Genomic DNA, 19,076 nt, shown 5'->3' with positions numbered 1-19,076 from the left:
TTCCTGCTCCATCTTACCTTCCCCAGGTTATTTCTTCATCAAGAGCTAGCTCTAATTCTACTCCCTCCCCAAAAGCCCTTCCACCCCAGACCACAGGGATCCCTTCATTGACTCAACTTTCATGGCAATAATCACCTGCATTAGCTGTTTGGCAAAGTCTAACTCACATTGTAATTTATTTTGTCATGTATATTACTTGCTTCCTTATCTCTGAGGCTGAGAAAGAGAAGACGCTTCCTCTGTGTTTCTGTCCTTGCCCTGTAGCTGTGTTGAGTTGTGTTGATATTGCAAGAGCATAACATTTAGTCTGTTATGAGATTCTGCCCTTAGAAATACCTAGGGAAGGGATGCCTGTAGGCCCAAGCAGAGTTGAAAATTCAAAATGAAAAAGAACAGCGTTCTCTTCGGGTTCAGATTTGTAGTAATATTTATTCTCTTTTCCATAAGTAAGCCTCTAGGTGGCAGTCGAAAGCCTAGTTGTGAGAGCGTGAGTGTCTCATAAATGAAGTCACAAAATCTCAGGCTGGAAGGAGTTTTTCTCATCTAACTACCAATTCAAAGCTAGAATTCCCTCCCTGACATAACAACAACTATGGCAATATTTCTTCCATCTCAGGGGCTGGTGATGAGAAACTCGCTTTTTTCGAAGCACTTTTTCCATGTGTGGTCAGTTTATTAGAATATCGTTCTTGATTTTATGTGAAAACTGCTTCCTTGTAGCTTCTACCTACTCCAGAAAGAAACTAAGTGCATCTGGGCCTAGGGATGTGAGAACAGCAGAATCTGAAGATCTGGAGAGCGTTTGACTGGCTCAGAGAAGCCTCCTTTTCACTTCTATTCTTCCCAAGGGCTTCTCCCCAAGAGCCTGGACTTCGTTTAGCCAAACCCACTTTCTCTGATCAAAATAACAAAGAGGCCAGGGCAGGCGGTTCATGCCTGTAATTCCAGCACTTTGGGAGGTTGAGGTGGGCTGATCATTTGAGCCCAGGGATTCAAGACCAGCCTGGGCAAAATGGTGAGACCCTGCCTCTAAAAAAAATTTAAAAATTAGTTGGACATGGTGGCACATGCCTGTAGTCCCAGCTACTCAGGTGGCTGAGGTGGGACGATGGCTTGAGCCCAGGAGGCAGAGGTTGCAGTGAGCCATGATTGTGCCACTGCACTTCAGCCTGAGCAACAGAGCAAGACCTCATCTCAAAAAAATAAAAATAAAATAACAGAGATTAATACTGCACTTCCTGGTCTCAAATGTATTCTTTAGAAATATATAGGACAAGGCCAGGTGTGGTGACTCACGCCTAGCACTTTAAGAGGCCAAAGCAGGTGGATCCCTTGAGCCCAGGAGTTTGAGACCAGCCTGGACAATGTGGCAAAACCCCATCTCTACAAAAAATACAAGAACTGGCCGGGTGCAGTGGTGCGTGCCCAGTTACTCAGGAGGCTGAGGTGGGAGGATGGCTTGAACCTGGGAGGCAGAGGTTGGAGTGAACCGCGATTGCAGCCTGGGCAACAAAGTGAGAGAAAGAAAGAAAGAGAGAGAAAGAAAGAGAAAGAAAGAGAGAGAGAGAGAGAGAGGAAGGAAGGAAGGAAGGAAGGGGAAGGGGAAGGGAAGGGAAGGGAAGGGAAGGAGGGAGGGAAGGAGGAAGGGAAGGGAAGGAAGGGAGAGAGAAAGAGAGGAAGGAAGGAAGGAACAAAGGAACGAAGGAAGGAAGGGAGGGAAGGAAACAAATATATACACTGACTATGTACCCACAAAAATAAAAAATTAAAAAATTAAAAGATGAAAAAATGTATATATAGAACAAACAAGTGTCTCTTCTTCTAGGGATCTAAAGACAGAGATTGAGTCATCCATCCATCCATCCATTTGTCCATCCATCAAACATATCTTTACTTGGAGCCTACTATGTTTCAGGCACTGAGTCTGCTAGTGGGCAGTCAATAAGTGATAAATCCCTAATAACCTGATGACTAACTCAGTCACAGGTAGGTCCAATTTTACATGGTACTTTTTTTTTTCTTTTTTTGAGACAGAGTCTTGCTCTGTTGCCCAGGCTGGAGTGCAGTGTCAAGATCTCAGCTCACTGTAGCCTCTGCCTCCCGGGTTCAAGCGATTCTCCTGCCTCAGCCTCCTGAGTAGCTGGGATTACAGGTGTGCGCCATCACGCCCGGCTAATTTTTGTATTTTTAGTAGAGACAGGGTTTCACCATGTTGGTCAGGCTGGTCTCGAACTCCTGACCTCGTGATCCGCCCACCTCAGCCTCCCAAAATGCTGGGATTACAGGCATGAGCCATTGCACTCTACATGGTACATTTTTGAGAAGAGATTGGAGAGACAAGGGAACTAGCATTTACTGAAGAGTTGCCTATTAGGCAAGGTGCTAGGTGCTTGCTTTACATGCCTTGTACTGTTTAAGACTATCTAATGAGATAGGTTATCTCCATCTCCACTTTACAAAGGAGGAAGCTGAGGATTAGAGAGCTTAATAACTGGACCAAGGACCAACAGCCAGGAAGTGATGGAGCTGGAGTCTGGATACAGAGGTCCCCAACTGCAAAACCACCACACTGTGAGCCTTGCATGGGGCTCTCTAGGACAGCAGAAGGGACAACATGGTCCCCTCCTGTCCTGTGTCTGATATAAATATTGCTTTTTTTTTTTTTTTTTTTGAGATGGAGTCTTGCTCTGTCGCTCAGGCTGGCGGAGTGCAGGGGTGCAATCTCGGCTCGCTCAACCTCAACCTCCCAGGTTCAAGTGATTCTCCAGCCTCAGCCTCCTGAGTAGCTGGAATTATAGGTGCCCGCCACCATGCCTGGCTAATTTTGTATTTTTAGTAGAGACGGGGTTTCACCATGTTGGCCAGGCTGGTCTCAAACTGCTGACCTCAGGTGATCCCCCCACCTCGGCCTCCCAAAGTGCTGGGATTACAGGCATGAGCCACTGCGCCTGGTGACATATTGCTTTAAGTTAGGTTTTCTTTTCACACTTTCACACCCAAATCCCTCATTTTCAGCTTTTTAAAAAACTTATATTTTTAGAGTGATTTACTTGTGGTTTCTCATAAAAGTCAAATTTCCCATCAATACTTTCTGTTATAAACTTGGACACGGGACAGAGCACATGAAAATCAATATTTCATATGTAATCATGTGTAATTTGGGTATTCATTAGTTTGTTTTTAGTTTTTGTTTGTTTGTTTTTTTTTGTTTTTGTTTTTGTTTGAGACAGAGTCTTGCTCTGTCACCCAGACTGGAATGCAGTGGGACGATCTTGGCTCACTGCAACCTCCACCTCCCGGGTTCAAGCGATTCTCATACTTAGCCTCCCGAGTAGCTAGGACTACAGGCACATGCCACCATGCCCAGCTAATTATTATTATTTTTTTTTTTCAGTAGAAACAGGGTTTTGCCATGTTGGCCAGGCTGGTCTCGAACTCCTGACCTCAAGTGATCCTCCTGCCTCAGCCTCCCAAAGTGCTGGGATTACAGGCATGAGCCACCACGCCTGGCCATAGTTTGTCTTTACTTGATTATGTTTATTTTAATCGATCAGTTGCTATGTTAAGAATATCAAAGAAAATTTTCAAGAAAATAAAAAAGATTACCCCAAGTCTCATATTCTAATACAACTATTTTCATTCTAATTCATACTCATAGTACATATTTTTCTTTTGTAAATTCTATCGTAAATAAACGTAGGCTATTATTTTGATTATTTTCACTCAACATTATTTAAGGATCATTTACTCATGTTTCTATGTAGCCCTCTTTTTTTTTTTTTTTTTTTTTTTTTTTAGAGAGGGTCTTACTGTCACTCAGGCTGGAATACAGTGGTGTGATCATAACTCGCTGCAGCCTCGACCTCCTGGGCTCAAGCAATCCTCCCGTCTCAGCCTCCCGAGTAGCTGGGACCACAGGTATGTGCCATCACATCTGGCTAATTTTAAAATTTTTTGTAGAGGCAAGATCTCACTATGTTGCTCAGGCTGTTCTTGAACTCCTGAGCTCAAGTGATCCTCCTGCCTCCCAAAGTGCTAGGATTACAGGCTTGAACCACCATGCCCAGCCCTATGTAGCCTTTTTTTTTTTCAGACAGGGTCTTGGTTTGTGGCCCAGTCTGGAGTAGAGTAACGTGGTGTGGCCTCAGCTCACTGCAACCTCCGTGTCCTGGGCTCAAGTGATCCTCCCACCTTAGCCTCCCAAGTAGCTGGGACAACAGAACCATGCTCACCTAATTTTTCTATTTTCTTTCTTTCTTTTCTTTTTTTTTTTTTTTTTTGAGATGGAGTTTCACTCTTGTTGCCCAGGCTGGTGTGCAATGGCTCAATCTCAGCTCACCACAACCTCCGCCTCCCGGGTTCAAGTGATTCTCCTGCTTCAGCCTCCTGAGTAGCTGCCACGCCTAATTTTGTATTTTTAGTAGAGACGGAGTTTCTCCATGTTGGTCAGGCTGGTCTCGCCTGATCTCGGGTGATCCGCCCACCTTGGCCTCCCGAAGTGCTGGGATCACAGGCATGAGCCATCGCACCCAGCCTAATTTTTCTATTTTTAGTAGATACAAGGTTTATCCATGTTGCCAACGCTGGTGTCAAACTCCTGGGCCCAAGCTATCTGCCCGCCTCTATGTAGCCTTCCTAAGGATCACATTTAACAGCTGACCAATAGTCTATCAATTTACATATTTTAAGGCCTTTAGAGATGAAGTTCAAGGATTACTGGAAAAAAAAATGCTTTCTCCCTTTTTAATTCATGATTTAAGCAATCTGCTGAAGCACAGCTTTAATTCTTTTTGCAGTATCCATTCAATGTGTTACAACACCAAGAGGATAGAAAACTATTTTTCTAATAAGTAGGACAGTGTCTTTTTGGTTTTGGAGGTTTTTGTCAGAATTGGATTTGCAGTATTAGTATCTCAAGATAGGGGCCATGAGTCGAATCGGTTCTTATTTCTTCTCAAATCCTCAGTGCTCTGATCATGGCTCCTGCCTGCTGAAGCCCTCAGTTGCAGCTTCTGAAAACCTAGTTAGGCTTCAGTTAGTCAGTTATTCATCAGGGCTTTGCTTGGTGGACAAAGGTTCTTCCTGGTTTTGTTCTTTCAGTGCCTACTTTTTTTTTTTTTTTTTTTTTTTGAGATGGAGTCTCACTCTATCGCCCAGGCTAGAGTGCAGTACAACCTCTGCCTCCCAGGTTCAAATGATTTTCCTGCCACAGCCTTCTGAGTAGCTGGGATTACAGGTGCATGTCATCACGCCCGGCTAATTTTTGTATTTTTAGTAGAGACGGGGTTTCACCATGTTGGCCAGGCTGGTCTTGAACTCCTGACCTCCAGTGATCTGCCTGCCTTGGCCTCCCAAAGTGTGGGGATTACAGGCGTGAGCCACTGTGCCTGGCCAATGCCTACTATTTCTGGCAGTGAGTCAAGCAGTGGAGACCACGGTTTTGTGTTTTTTTGCTGTTGTTTTTGTCATTGCTGTTTTGTGCAATCTTAAATGTGTTTCTTCTTTTTTTTTGAGATGGAGTTTCGCTGTTGTTGCCAAGACTGGAGTTCAATGGTGCGACCTCGGCTCACTGCAACCTCCACCTCCCAGGTTCAAGTGATTCTCCTGCCACAGCCTCCCGAGTAGCTGGGATTACAGGCATGCACCACCACGCCCGGGTAATTTTTTGTATTTTTAGTACAAAAATAGAGACCGTGCCCGGCTTAAATGTGTTTCTTTCTGCAATCTCCTCTTCTACAGCTTAAAGGCTGCCAGAGGCAGCAGGAGAGAGAAACTGGGATGTGACCAAGGTTAGAGGTTTTTTCCCCCGGTCAGTACTGTAAGGTCATGCTTATCTCTAAGGCTTGTACTTAAAAGAGTATTTCAGGCCGGGCACGGTGGCTCACGTTTGTAATCCCAGCACTTTGGGAGGCCAAGATGGGCGGATCACCTGAGGGCAGGAGCTCGAGACCAGCCTGGCCAAAATGGTGAAATCCCATCTCTACTAAAAATACAAAAATTAGCCAGGTGTTGTGGCGGGCACCTGTAATCCCAGCTACTCAGGAGGCTGAGGCACGAGAATCGCTTGAACCTGGGAGGTAGAGGTTGCAGTTAGCCGAGATTGCGCCTGGACAACAAGAGCGAGACTGCATCTCAAACAAAAAAAAAGAAAGACAGCATTTCTTGACCTGTGGTCGGGGAGCTACTATGGGCCACTCTTCCGACGGTCAGCAGAGGCCTACGAGGCCTCCTGAAGGGCTGGGCCTCTCCAGTTCTTGATCTGCAAATCCATTTTCTCTTTGTTTTAGCTAAGAGGTGGGATAGGAGAGAAGACAAAACATGGGGTATGTTCATGCAGAAGTGATTCATCAAAGTAGAAGAAATATTAAGAAATTTCCAACAAATCATAGAATGTTCTCATTCATCTTAAAATAAGCAGGATTCATCTCTGGGATGATTCATGCTGAGCACTGCAGCCAAATGGAACTGCTGTGGGCAGTAGATATTTATGGATTTAACATTCAAGGTTTCTACCATTCCTGAGTAAACGGTGGTCATGTTCATTTTTCTGAGACCTAAATCTGAATCCTGCACACTAGGACATGGACATGAAAAGGCAGGCTGGTGGGCTCTGCTCTTTAACATGTGAGGATGCAATGAGAGGTCAGCGGCCTGCAACCCAGAAGTCCCTCACCAGAACCTGACCCTGCCAACACCCTGATCTCAGACTTCCCAGCTTCCAGAACTGGGAGAAATCAATTTCTAGTGTTACTTAAAAAAAGCAAGTCACATAGTTAGTTGCTAAGTTAGCCCAGCTAATGGTCCATCCTTTACAGCACGTGTAGCTTGGTAGCTATATACTCAGCATCATGTGTGCACTTTATGAGAAAAATTTCTTGATATAGTGGTACATAGGAACATTTAGGGTTCTAAAAGTACTTGGATATATCCTTCAAAGTCTATCATTCTTCAATTCTACTCTGTTATTTCCTGCTTCCATGCCTTTGGATTTACTCTTATATCTGCCCAGCCTCCCCCCATATCCAACTATTAAAATTATGTTTAAGAAGCATGTCACCTCTCTCAATTAAGTTTTTCTTAATTATTTTTCACTAGCATAATCTCTCCCTGCTTAGGACCTCCTTAGAATTTTGTTTGTATCTTCTTTATGGCTTTTGTTTTATCCAATCTTGTATTAGGGTTCACTGGAGAAACAGAACCGACAGAATATATTTAGCTACATAAGAGGGGATTTATTATGGGAATTGACTCACGCAATTATAGAGGCTGAGAAGGCCCATGATATGCTGTCTTTGAGCTGAAGAACCAGGAGAGCAGGTGGTTAATTCAGTCTGAGTTTGAAGGCCTGAGAACCAGGGAAGCTGATGGTGTTACTCTAAGTCCAAGGCCAAAGGCTGAGAAACTGGGAGGCCACTGGTGTAAGTCCCAGAGTCCAAAGGCAGAGAATCTGGAGCTCTGATATCCTAGAGCAAGAGAGAGGGTTGGTGTCCCAGAAAGAGACAGCATATGCACCCTTCCTCTGATTTTTTGTTCTATCCAGGACCTCACCAGATGTGATGACGCTTGCTCACATTGGTGAGGGGATCTTCTTTACTCAGTCTACTGATTGGAATGCTGATCTCTGCTGGAAACACCCGCACAGACACACCCAGAAATCATGTTTTACCAGTGATCTGGGTATCTCTTAACCCAATCAAGCTGACACACAAAATTAACCATCACGGACCTTCAATGATAATAATCTGTGTGCTCTATTTTATTTCTAACTCTGAGATTATAGTCATCTTTAGGTTACCAGTGGATCTTATTCATCTGAGAAGGGTCCCTATGTCCCCAACCACCCTACTTTCACAGAGCCCACACATGACAGGGGCAAATAAATATTTGTTAAGTTGAATTGGGTTAAAGGCTGGTTCTGTTGTAGCAAAGTAAATAGACATCTTTGGATGATAGTTTTTGCTGGATGTTACTAGTACTTTTGATAGTCATCTATAAATAAAATGATATTGCTATGTTCTTTGGATAACCTGACCTAGGGAATACAGCAAATATGTGAGTCTGAGCCGGATCAATAGTTGCTCTAACACGGATGTTTAATATTCCTTTCATCTTCTAATTTGACAATTCTCTACCTTGTCCAACTCTGCCTTTCTCAAATCTAATTCCTATTCACTCTGTTATGGTACCCTCCTTTTTATTCCCTTTCTCATTACATCATATTGAAACGTCAGAAAAATAGAACACTTGCTCTTGAGAGCCTACTGGCTCAAGTAGTCTAAATGGAGAGTGAATTTAAATGTTCTTTCTTATAGCAACATTTTAACCAAAGCCTGTATCAGCTTTAGAGGCACCTTCTAAACAATTTTGGGACCTGTTTCCTTTCCCTCCCAGAAATCCACTTTTTTTCCTTTCCTTCACAGGGAAGGGAATTTCTTGAAAATATTGTCTACTCTGTCTTTCTCTGTATCTTACATCCTATTCAACTTATAGCTTATCTCGCTAACTGTGTCTTAGCCCAGGTTCTCTAGATTGCAGAGCCTGGGGTCAGGATTCAGGTGCTGATTCTCTTTCTGGGAGCTTAGAAAGGGAAAAATGAAGACAAGTCAGTGGAGGCAGGATGATGTGTTACAATGCTGGTCCCTGCTTCCAACAAGCCATGATGAGAAACGGCAGGTGACTTAGCAGGTAGTGTCCTTCAGCCATGGGAGTTCTCTGGCATGGCTGCAAGGAGCAATCACACCTTAAAATGGAAGGGAACAATGAGAAAAACGTATCTGTTTGCCTCACTTCTGTCTCCTATTTCCCATTTGTCAAGGTTTGCCCCACAAGAAGATAATTCCCTTCTACTTCTGCTGTGTAACTTCCATGGTGCATCATCTGGTCCATTGGCACCAGCTCAGGAAGCAAGATTTCATGCCTTGTGGTAGGTATGGCAAATGTTTCATTCTATCTGAAAGTGGAGGAGTAATTTTATGCAGAAGGGAGCATGTGTAGGCCATGCAGGTCTAGGACTTCAGTTCTGACTTCAGGCAACTCAGGGAAGTCAGCAGAGGTCCAGAGTAGTGGGAGGCGAGTGGTGCCTTTGGAGAGAAGGAAGCAGTTGAAGGAATGTGACAGGGAGCACGAGGTTATGCCCGATACACAACACAGGCAGAATTCACCCTCACCTTTCTACTGAAATTGCTTTTGCTGAGGTCATCAAAGAGGTCTTGGCAAATCCAGAGGACCCTTTCTAGTCCTTGTCTTACTGGACAGCTTTGCTCCATCTGACACAGCTGGCCATGTTCTACCCAAAACTCTGTCCTCCTTTTGTTTTCCTGATTCACAGAATAGGTTCTATTCCTACCTCTCTGGCAGTGTCTTCTTAAGGACGTCTTCCTTCTTCCATCTCTTAAAACTGGCTATTCTCTGTGGTTCCATTTTCAGCCTTCTTTCTTGTATCCTCACTCTCCACATTTAGCTGGCTTCTATGCGCTGATCATTGCCAAATCAGTATCTGAGGCCCAAATCTCTCTGCTCCAGGTCTATGTGTATAACTGTTTACATGTCTCTACCTGGATGTTCAACTCAGGATGTCAAATATAACAATGCTAAAATTGATTCATCCTCTATACTGCCCCCACCAACCCCCACCAAACCTGCTTTTCTTCCTGTGACCCTGTCTTGGTAAATATCACAAAACCAAGAACTGGGCAGTTCTCTTGAACTCCTGTCTTTCCTTCACATCTCACATTCAATAAGTCACTAGTTTTTTTTTTTTTTTTTTTTGAGATGGAGTCTTGCTCTGTTGCCCAGGCTGGAGTGAAGTGGCACAATCTTGGCTCACTGCAGCCTCCGTCTCCCAGGTTCAAGTGATTCTCCTGTCTCAGCTTCCCAAGTAGCTGGGATTACAGGTGCCCACCACCACCCCTGGCTAATGTTTTGTATTATTAGTAGAGACAGGGTTTCACCATGTTGGCCAGGTTGGTCTCAAACTCCTGACCTCAGGTGATCCACTTGTCTTGGCCTCCCAAAGTGCTGGAATTACAGGCATGAGCCACTGTGCCTGGCCAACAAATTTTTAACTTTACATTATTGTGGACTATAGGTTCAATGCTGTACAACAGATCTCTACACTTACTTATCTTGCTTGACTGAAATTTTATGCCTCAGGGTTATTAATTCTTAATTTCCCTCTCCTCCAGTCGTTGGTAACCACCATTTCACTCTTTGATTCTATGAATTGGACTAGGCAGAATTGTGCCATATTTGTCTTTCTGTACCTGGCTTGTTTCACTTAGCATAATGTCCTCATTGTTCATTCATGTTGTCACATATTGTAGAATGTCCTCCTTTTTAAAGGCTGAATAGTATTCTATTGTCTGTATGTACCATCATTTTCTTTATCTGTTCATCTGTTGATGGACATTTAGATTGTTTGTACATCTTGGCTGTTGTGAATGGTGCTGCAGTAAACATGGGAATGCTAGTATTTCTTTAAGATCCTAATTTCAATTCTTTTTAGACATCCAGAAGTGGAATTGCTCAGTCAAATGGCAGTTCTATTTTTAATTTTTTGAAGAAATTTCATTCTGTTTTCCATAGCAGCTGACCATTTTGCATTCTCACCAATGGTGTGCAAGGGTTCCCTTTTCTCCACATCTTTACCAATAATTGTTATCTTTTGTCTTTTTGATAATGGCTATCCTGGCAGGTGGGAGGTGATAGCTCATTGTGGTTTTGATTTGCATTTCCCTGATGATTAGCGATGCTGTTTAGCATTTTTTCATATGCCTATTGGCCATTTATATGTCTGCTTTGAAGAAATGTCTGTTCAGGTCAGGTCCTTGCCTGTTTTTCAATAGTGTATTAGGGTATTAGGTTTTGGTTCTTTTTTTTTAACGATTGAGTTGCAGAAGTTTCTTATATATTTTAGAGATTAATCCTTTATCAGTTTATGGTTTACAAATATTTTCTCCCATTCTTCAGGTTGCCTTTTCACTCTGTTGAGTTTTTTCCATTGCTGTGCAGAAGCTTTTTAGTTTGATGTAGTCCCATTTGCTTATTTTGTTTTTGTTGCCTTTGCTTTTGGTACTACAGATGAGGTCTCACTTTGTTGCCCAGGCTGACAATTTCTTTCTTTTGCGTGTGGATATCCAGTTTTTCCAACACCATTTTTTGAAAATTTGTTGAAAAGGCTATCTTTTCCCCCATTGTGTATCCTTGGAATCCATGTCAAAGATCAATTGACTGTGTATATGTGGATTTATTTCTGGGCTCTCTATTCTGTTCCATCAGTCTATATGTCTGTCTTTGTGCCAGTACCATGCTGTTTTGATTTGTAATATATTCTAATATATTAGCTTTGTAATATATTTTGAAATCAGGAGGTGTGATAACTCCAGCTTTGTTCTTTTTTTTTTTTTTTTCTTGAGATGGAGTTTTGCTCTTGTTGCCCAGACTGGAGTGCAATGGCACGATCTTGGCTCACCGCAACCTCTACCTCCCAGATTCAAGCGATTCTCCTGCCTCAGCCTCCCAAGTAGCTGGGATTACAGGCATGCACCACCACGCGTGGCTAATTTTGTATTTTTAGTAGAGACGGGGTTTCTCCATGTTGGTCAGGCTTGTCTCGAACTCCCAACCTCAGGTGATCCGCCCGCCTTGGCCTCCCAAAGTGCTGGGATTACAGGCATGAGCCACCACGCCTGGCCTTTTAGCTTTGTTCTTTTTGCTCAAGATTGCTCTGGCTATTTCCCTATGGATTTTTCAGAATTTTTTTTTTCTATTTCTGTAGGAAATGCCATTGGGATTTTGATAGGGATTGCACTGAATGTGTAGATCACTTTGGGTAGTATAGGTGTTTTAACAATATCAAGTTTTCCAATCTTTAAGCAATGGATGTCTTTCCATTTACTTATGTCTTATTTAATTTCTTTCATCAATGTTTTGAGTTTTCAGTATACAACTTTTCACCCTTTTAGTCAAGTTTAGTTCTAGGTATCTCATTCTTTTTTTTTTTTTTTTTGAGATGGAGTCTTGCTCTGTCATCCAGACTGCAGTGTAGTGGTGCAATCTCAGCTCACTGCAACCTCTGACTCCTGGGTTCAAGCGATTCTCCTGCCTCAGCCTCCCAAGTAGCTGGGATTACAGGCGCCTGCCACCAGGCCCAGCTAATTTTTGTATTTTTAGTAGAGACAGGGTTTCACCATGTTAGCCAGGCTAGTCTCGAACTCCTGACCTCAGGTGATCCACCCGTCTCGGCCTCCCAAAGTGCTGGGATTACAGGCGTGAGCGACTGTGCCTGGCTGGTATCTCATTCTTTTTGATGCTATTGTAAATTAAATTATTTTCCTAATTTCCTTTCCAGATACTTCATTGTGAGCATACAAAAATGCAATTGATTTTTATATTTTGTACCCTGCAACTTCACTGAATTTATTTATTAGTTCTAACAGGTTTTTTTTTTGTTTTGTTTTGTTTTTTGTTTTTGGATAGTGTCTTTAGGGTTTTCTGCGTATGAGATTGTGTCATCTGCAGACAGGGAAAATTTTACTTTTTCTTTCTTCTTTGGATGGCTTTTATTTCTTTTTCTTCCCTAATTGCTTTGCCTAGGACTTGCAGTACTATGTTGAACAGAAGTGGTGAGAGTAGGCATCCTTGCCTTGTTCTTCCGTTTTCACCATTAGTGCGATATTAGCTGAGGACTTTTCATTTATAGCCTTTATTATGTTGAGGTAATTTCATTCTGGTCTTAGTTTGTTGAGAGCTTTTATGATGAAAGGGTGTTAAACTTTGTTAAATGCTTTTTCTGCACCTATTCAGAGGATTATGTGATTTTTATCTTTTATTCTGTTAATGTGGTATATTAAATTTATTGATTTGCATATTTTGAACCATCCCTGCATCCTAGGGATGAATCTCACTTGGTCATGATGTATGATATTTTCAGTGTGCTATTGGATTTGGTTAGCTAGTATTTTGTTGAGTATCTGCATCTGTATTCATCAGGGATATTGGCCCGTACTTTCGTTTTCTTGTGATGTCTTTGTCTAGCTTTGGTATTGGGGTAGTGCTATATTCATAAAATGAGTTTGAAAGTGGTCCTTCTTCAATTCTTTGGAAGAGTTTGAGAAGGATTGATGTTAATTCTTCTTTAAATGTTTGGTAGAATTCCCCAAGTGAAGCCATCTGGCCTTAGGTATTTTTGTTGCTGTTGTTGGGAGACTTTTGGTTACTGACTCAATCTTCATACTAGTTATAAATCTGTTTAGACTTTCATTTAGTCTTGGTAGGTTGTATGTGTCTAGAAATTCATTCTTTTTTTCTACATTGTCCAGCTTGTTGTTGGCATATAATAGTTCATAATAGTCTCTTATGATCCTTTTTATTTCTGTGACATCTGTTTTTCTTTCATTTCTGATTGTTTTTATTTCAGTCTTCTCTCTTTTCTTTCCTAGTCTAGCTAAGATTTTGTCAATTTTGTTTTATCTTTTTAAAAACTGCTTTATTAATTTGTTTCTATTGTTTTATTTTATTTATTTCTGCTGTAATCTTTGTTATTTTCTTCCTTCTGGTAACTTTGGGCTTAGTTTATTCTTTTTTTTTTTTTTTTAGGTGGAGTCTCGCTCTGTCGCACAGGCTGGAGTGCAGTGGACAATTTCGGCTCACTGCAAGCTCCGCCTCCCGGGTTCACGCCATTCTCCTGCCTCAGCCTCCTGAGTAGCTGGGACTACAGGCGCCCGCCACCACGCCCAGCTAATTTTTTGTATTTTTAGTAGAGACAGGTTTTCACCGTGTTAGTCAGGATGGTCTCAATCTCCTGACCTCGTGATCCACCCGCCTCAGCCTCCCAAAGTGCTGGGATTACAGGCGTGAGCCACTGCGCCCGGCAATACATTCTTTTTTTAAAAAATTCCTTGGCTTGTTAAGTTAGGTTGTTTGAAATCTTTCTTTATTTTATTTTATTTTTGAGACAGGTTCTGGCTCTATCGGCCAGGCTGTAATGCAGGGACCTGATCTTGGCTCACTGCAGCCTCAGCCTCCCCGGGGTTTAAGCCATCCTCCCACATCAGACTCCTAAGTAGCTGGGACTACAAGCATGTGTCAGCACATCTGGCTAATTTTTGTATCTGTTGTAGAGATGGGGTTTCGCCAGATTGCCCAGACTGGTCTCGATCTCCTAAGTTCAAGTGATCTGCCCACCTTCCAAAGTGCTGGGATTACAGGTGTGAGCCACTGTGCCCGGCCTTTCTTCTTTTTAAATGTAGGCATTTTTCACTATGAACTTCCTGTTTAATACTGCTTTTGCTGCATCCCATAAGTTTTGACATGTTGTGTTTTCATTTTTGTCTCAAGGTATTTTTAAATTTCCTTTTTGATTTCTTTTTTGACAGAGTTCAAGAGTGTGTTGTCTAATTTTCACATATTTCTGAATTTTCCAGTTTTCCTTCCGCTATTGAAAGGGATGGAGGTTGCAGACACATAGTACTCTGCCACATAGCTAATGTCACTCCTCTCAACATACAGTTTTGATTTAAGAAAAATCATAGTTAACATTTTATATGTTAAAGAATATTGATCTCAGACCAATAACCAATATTATACTTAGCAATAAAACATTAGAAGCATTTCCACTGATGTTAGTAATTCAACTATAATTACCATTATTTAACATTATTCTGGAAGTGCTCATCAATGTAACAATGAGAAAAGGAAATGAGGGAGGTATAAATATTTGATAGGAAGAGATAAAATTATCATTTTTCCAAGATGATATGGTTGCTTGAGAAACTATTAGACTTAAGACACTTAGAAAGTTTGGCAATTATAACAGAAATATTAAAAAACTAATAGCTTTCCTATATATATCAGCAATACTCTGTTAAGATAGATAATGGAAGAAAGAACTCATATATGACAGCAATAAAAAAATCAAAGCACCTAGGAATAAACTTAATGATAAATGTACATATCTACAAAACTTTACCATGAAATCTAGAAAGAAATTTGAATACAGGGAAAGGCAGTCCACATTTCTGTATTAGAAAATTTAATATTGTAAAGGTATTAAATTTCCTCAAGCTAAACCTATAAATTTAACAAAATCCCAATAAAAATACCTGGGAACTATTTTTAGAATGTGAAAAAAAAACTATCTTAAGGCTTATTTAGAAAAATAAATGAAGAATGTCAAGCACACTTTTAGGAAGAACAGTAGTGAAAAGTTCTTTTCCTAACAGATATTAATGTGAACTAGCAAGATATAATAACTAAAACATTGCTGTTTTAGCTAAAAAAGAGACAGTTCAGAAATATATCCAAATGTGTATAAGAGTTTAGTATATAATAAATCTGCTGCCTCATGTCAGTGGAGAGAGTGTTAGGATGAACTGTCTAATCATTAAAACAAAGTTAAATCCAAACTCACATAGCACACTAAGATAAATCCAGAAGGATTAAAAATTTTAATGTAAGTACAAGAAAATACAGGTGAATATTTATAAAACCTTGGGGGTAAGGGATGACTTTGTAAACATGAAACTAAAGGCTTAAAGTATAAAGGATGATAGATCTGATTATATGAAAATGTAAAACTTTTATGTAGCAAAATTTATCATAAACTAAGTTGAAAGACAAATTACACTGGAGGAAAGTGTCCTTAACCATAGATTCTTTCTTTTTGTTTTTCTTTTCTTCTTTGACAGAGTTTCACTCTGTTGCTGAGGCTGGAGTGCAGTGAATCACCTAAACTCTGGGGCTCAAGTGATTCTCCTGCCTCATCCTCCCAAGTAGTTTGGACTACAGGCATGCGCCACCATGCCCAGCTAACTTTTTCATTTTTTTTAGAGATGGAGTCTCACTGTGTTGCCCAAGCTCATCTTAACTCCTGGGCTCAAGTAATCCTCCCACTTCAGCCTCCCAAAGTGTTGAGATTACAGGCTTGAGCCACCACATCCAGACCAAAGATTCTTCTCTTTAACATTCAAAGATTTTCTTCAAATCAATAAATGAAAATACTTCTCCACTCACACTGCTTCACTTGACTAGCCTAAAAACAAAATTAAATTAAAAAGAAAAAAAGGGGCTGGGCACAGTGGCTCATGCCTGTAATCCCAGCACTTTGGGAGGCCGAGGTGGGCCGATCACGAGGTCAGGAGATTGAGACCATCCTGGCTAATACAGTGAAACCCCGTCTCTACTAAAAATACAAAAAATTAGCTGGGTGTGGCGGCGGGCGCCTGTAGTCCCAGCTATCCGGGAGGCTGAGGCAGGAGAATCGCTTGAACCTGGGAGGCAAGAGGTTGCAGTGAGCCGAGATGGCGCCACTGCACTCCAATCTGGGCTACAGAGCGAGACTCTGTCTCAAAACAAAAACAAAAACAGAAAAAAGATTGACTAGAAAAGGCATTTTATATAAGAAAAACCCAAGATGGCCAGTAAACATGAAAAATGTTCAACTTCTTTTATTTATTATTGTTTAAAATTTTTGTGGGTATATAATTGTACATGCTTATGAGGTAATGTCATATTTTGATACAAACATACAAGGCATAATGATCAAATCAGTGTAATTGGGATATCTGTCACGTCAAGCATTTATCACCTTCATGTTTAGTCAAAGAAATGCAAATTAAAACCACAAAGAAAAAAACAAGGATTAATAAATGCACTGTAAAGAAGAGTTTGGAGATTCAGGCACTGTCAAACATGGTTAGGTCTATAAATGTATACAGTCCTTATAGAGGGTGTTCTACTAGGAATGTATAGCTAAGAAATAATTAAGGATATATATATATATATATATATACACACACACATATACATATTCTACTAATCTTCTTAATATATATCATGATGTGCTGCCTGTAATAATAAAGAAGTGGAAACCTCAGTGACCAAAAACAGGGGATATATGTAGCCATTTCAAAAGAAGTAGAAGAATGGATAGGAACAACAACAAAAAAAATTTAAAGAAGGATATATTTATTTACTTGGGTTTTTTTGTTTTTTTGAGATGGAGTCTTGCTTTGTCACCCAGGCTGGAGTGCAGTGGCGCAATCTCGGCTCACTGCAACCTCCACCTCCTGGGTTCATGCAATTCTCCTGTCTCAGCCTCCTGAATAGTTGGAATTACAGGCATGTGCCACCATGCTTGGCTAAGTTTTGTATTTTTAGTAGAGATGGGGTTTCACCATGTTGGCCAGGCTGGTCTCAAACTCCTGACCTCAAGTGATCCACCCACCTCAGCCTCCCAAAGTGCTGGGATTACAGGCGAGAGCCACTGCGCCTAGCCTATTTACTTAGTTTTTTATTGGGGGTTTTCCAGTAAGAACGTGAAAACCCAACATGGATGGAGCTGGAAGCCATTATCCTAAGCAAATTAAAGCAGGAACAGAAAATCAAATACCACGTGTTCTTACTTACAAGCGGGAGCTAAACATTGAGTCCGTATGGACACAAAGAAGGGAACAACAGACACTGGGAGGTGGAGGGAGGGAGGATGGAGAGGATCGAAAAACTACCTAAGGGATACTGTGCTTCTTACCTGGGTGACAAAATAATCTGTAAACCAAAGTCCTGTGACATGCAATTCACCTGTATAGCAAACCTGCACATGTACTTCTGAGCTTAAAATAGAAGTTAAAAACAACAACAACAACAACAAATCCTGAAAACCTCCTGGGCAAATTAAGGAAGGACATTTAAAATAACAAGGCAATCTGGAAATACAGCCAGTAGGGGGAAAAGTGTTAGTTTGACAAGCTGGCACTAGCGTTCTGATAGGGAGAGACTGTTTTGAGTTAGCAAAATAATTTAGAATCTCTGTCAGCTGGAGCAAATAAAAGGAGCAACAAATTGCCTTGCACAAAAGGAAATGGGAATTGGCAATAAGTGCTTTGGAGTTTACAGCTAGAGGAGATTAAATCTGGAAAATGAAAAGGGGAGGAAGGGAAGAGGGGGAGAGGGTGGGCAGCTGGTGGAGGCATGGCCAGTGAGAATTGTCCAATGCCAGGAATGACTGGTGGACTCTTAAAAGAACTGCGAATACTTGGTTTCAAGATGTTCTCTGAGCTTCAATATAAGCTAGCCCCTCTAGCCCCCAAATCTTTCCTCAAAGTTTGCTAAACACACAACCGTATTTAGGCCATCTTTTGGGGAGAGAAGAGGTTGAGCAAGTGTCCAACAGGGTGATGTGTTGTAGAAGAAAGGGCAAGGTGCGCAGGAAGTATAATGAGGGGTGGAGATCAAGGCAGAAAATCAGAGGTAGAGGTGATCAAAAGAAACATACCTCTGGCTCAATATGAGACCCTTCAGAGATATCGGTAGGGACTTGGGTTTCATGACATTCATAGGATAGGGGTTTGAGCAGGATTCTTTTATATCTCAAAGGTTGGGGAGACTCCAGAAGGTTGGAGGACCTTGTGAAATATATGGGGGTTGGGTGACATGCTGAGGTGAGGAGAGGGAGAAGCCTTGGAAAATTGTTTAGAAGAATACACAGCATAAAAAATTTACCCATGATGCTAAGATGATAGCAATATTTATTTTTCTTTCTGTTCATCTCTATCTTGATTCTTCTATAATAGATCCATTTTACTTGAATAAATTTTAAAAAGAAAATATACTGAGTGGATAGATCAATCCACAGGTATAGAAAGCTGTCTGGTTGTTATCAGGGGCTGAGGGGAGAGGGGAAAGGGGAGTAATTGCCTAATGGGTATAGACTTTCCTTTTAGCGTGATGCAAATGTTTTAGAACTGGATAGAGGTGGTGGTTGCACAACATTATGAATGTACTCAATGCCACTGAATTTTCACCTTAAAAAAGTTAATTTTATGTTATGTGAATTTCACCCCAATAGGAAAAAGGAGGAAAAAAATGTACTGGGGAACAAGACAAGATCAATCAGACTCTGCCACTCTTCTGCTGTAAGTCCTTCAGAGCCATCCTAACTCTTTGGCCTGGCTCCTCATGGCCTATCCCTGTCACTGCTCCAGCACAGCTACCTCTCCCTATAAACCTTGCTCTCCCAGTCATTCAAAACCATGTGCAGTGCTCTGAAAAGGCCTATTCTTTTCCGTCTTCTTGCCTTT

At 41.4% G+C, this 19,076-nt stretch overlaps 1 long non-coding RNA gene across 1 annotated transcript in view; it reads left to right on the top strand.

Moving 5' to 3' along the window:
- Positions 1 to 16,031, top strand: part of LOC107967164 (uncharacterized) — a 65,310-nt gene extending 49,279 nt beyond the window's left edge. Inside the window, exons 3-4 of the long non-coding RNA XR_010147289.1 lie at positions 8,816 to 8,923; positions 13,597 to 16,031. This is a non-coding gene — a long non-coding RNA (uncharacterized LOC107967164). The remainder of the gene's footprint in view (positions 1 to 8,815; positions 8,924 to 13,596) is intronic.
- The last annotated feature ends 3,045 nt before the right edge of the window (positions 16,032 to 19,076 follow it).

This window comes from Pan troglodytes, chromosome 9, assembly GCF_028858775.2.
Source record: "Pan troglodytes isolate AG18354 chromosome 9, NHGRI_mPanTro3-v2.0_pri, whole genome shotgun sequence".
Taxonomy (NCBI): Eukaryota; Metazoa; Chordata; class Mammalia; order Primates; family Hominidae; genus Pan; species Pan troglodytes.
This window is presented reverse-complemented; position numbering and strand designations above follow the sequence as displayed.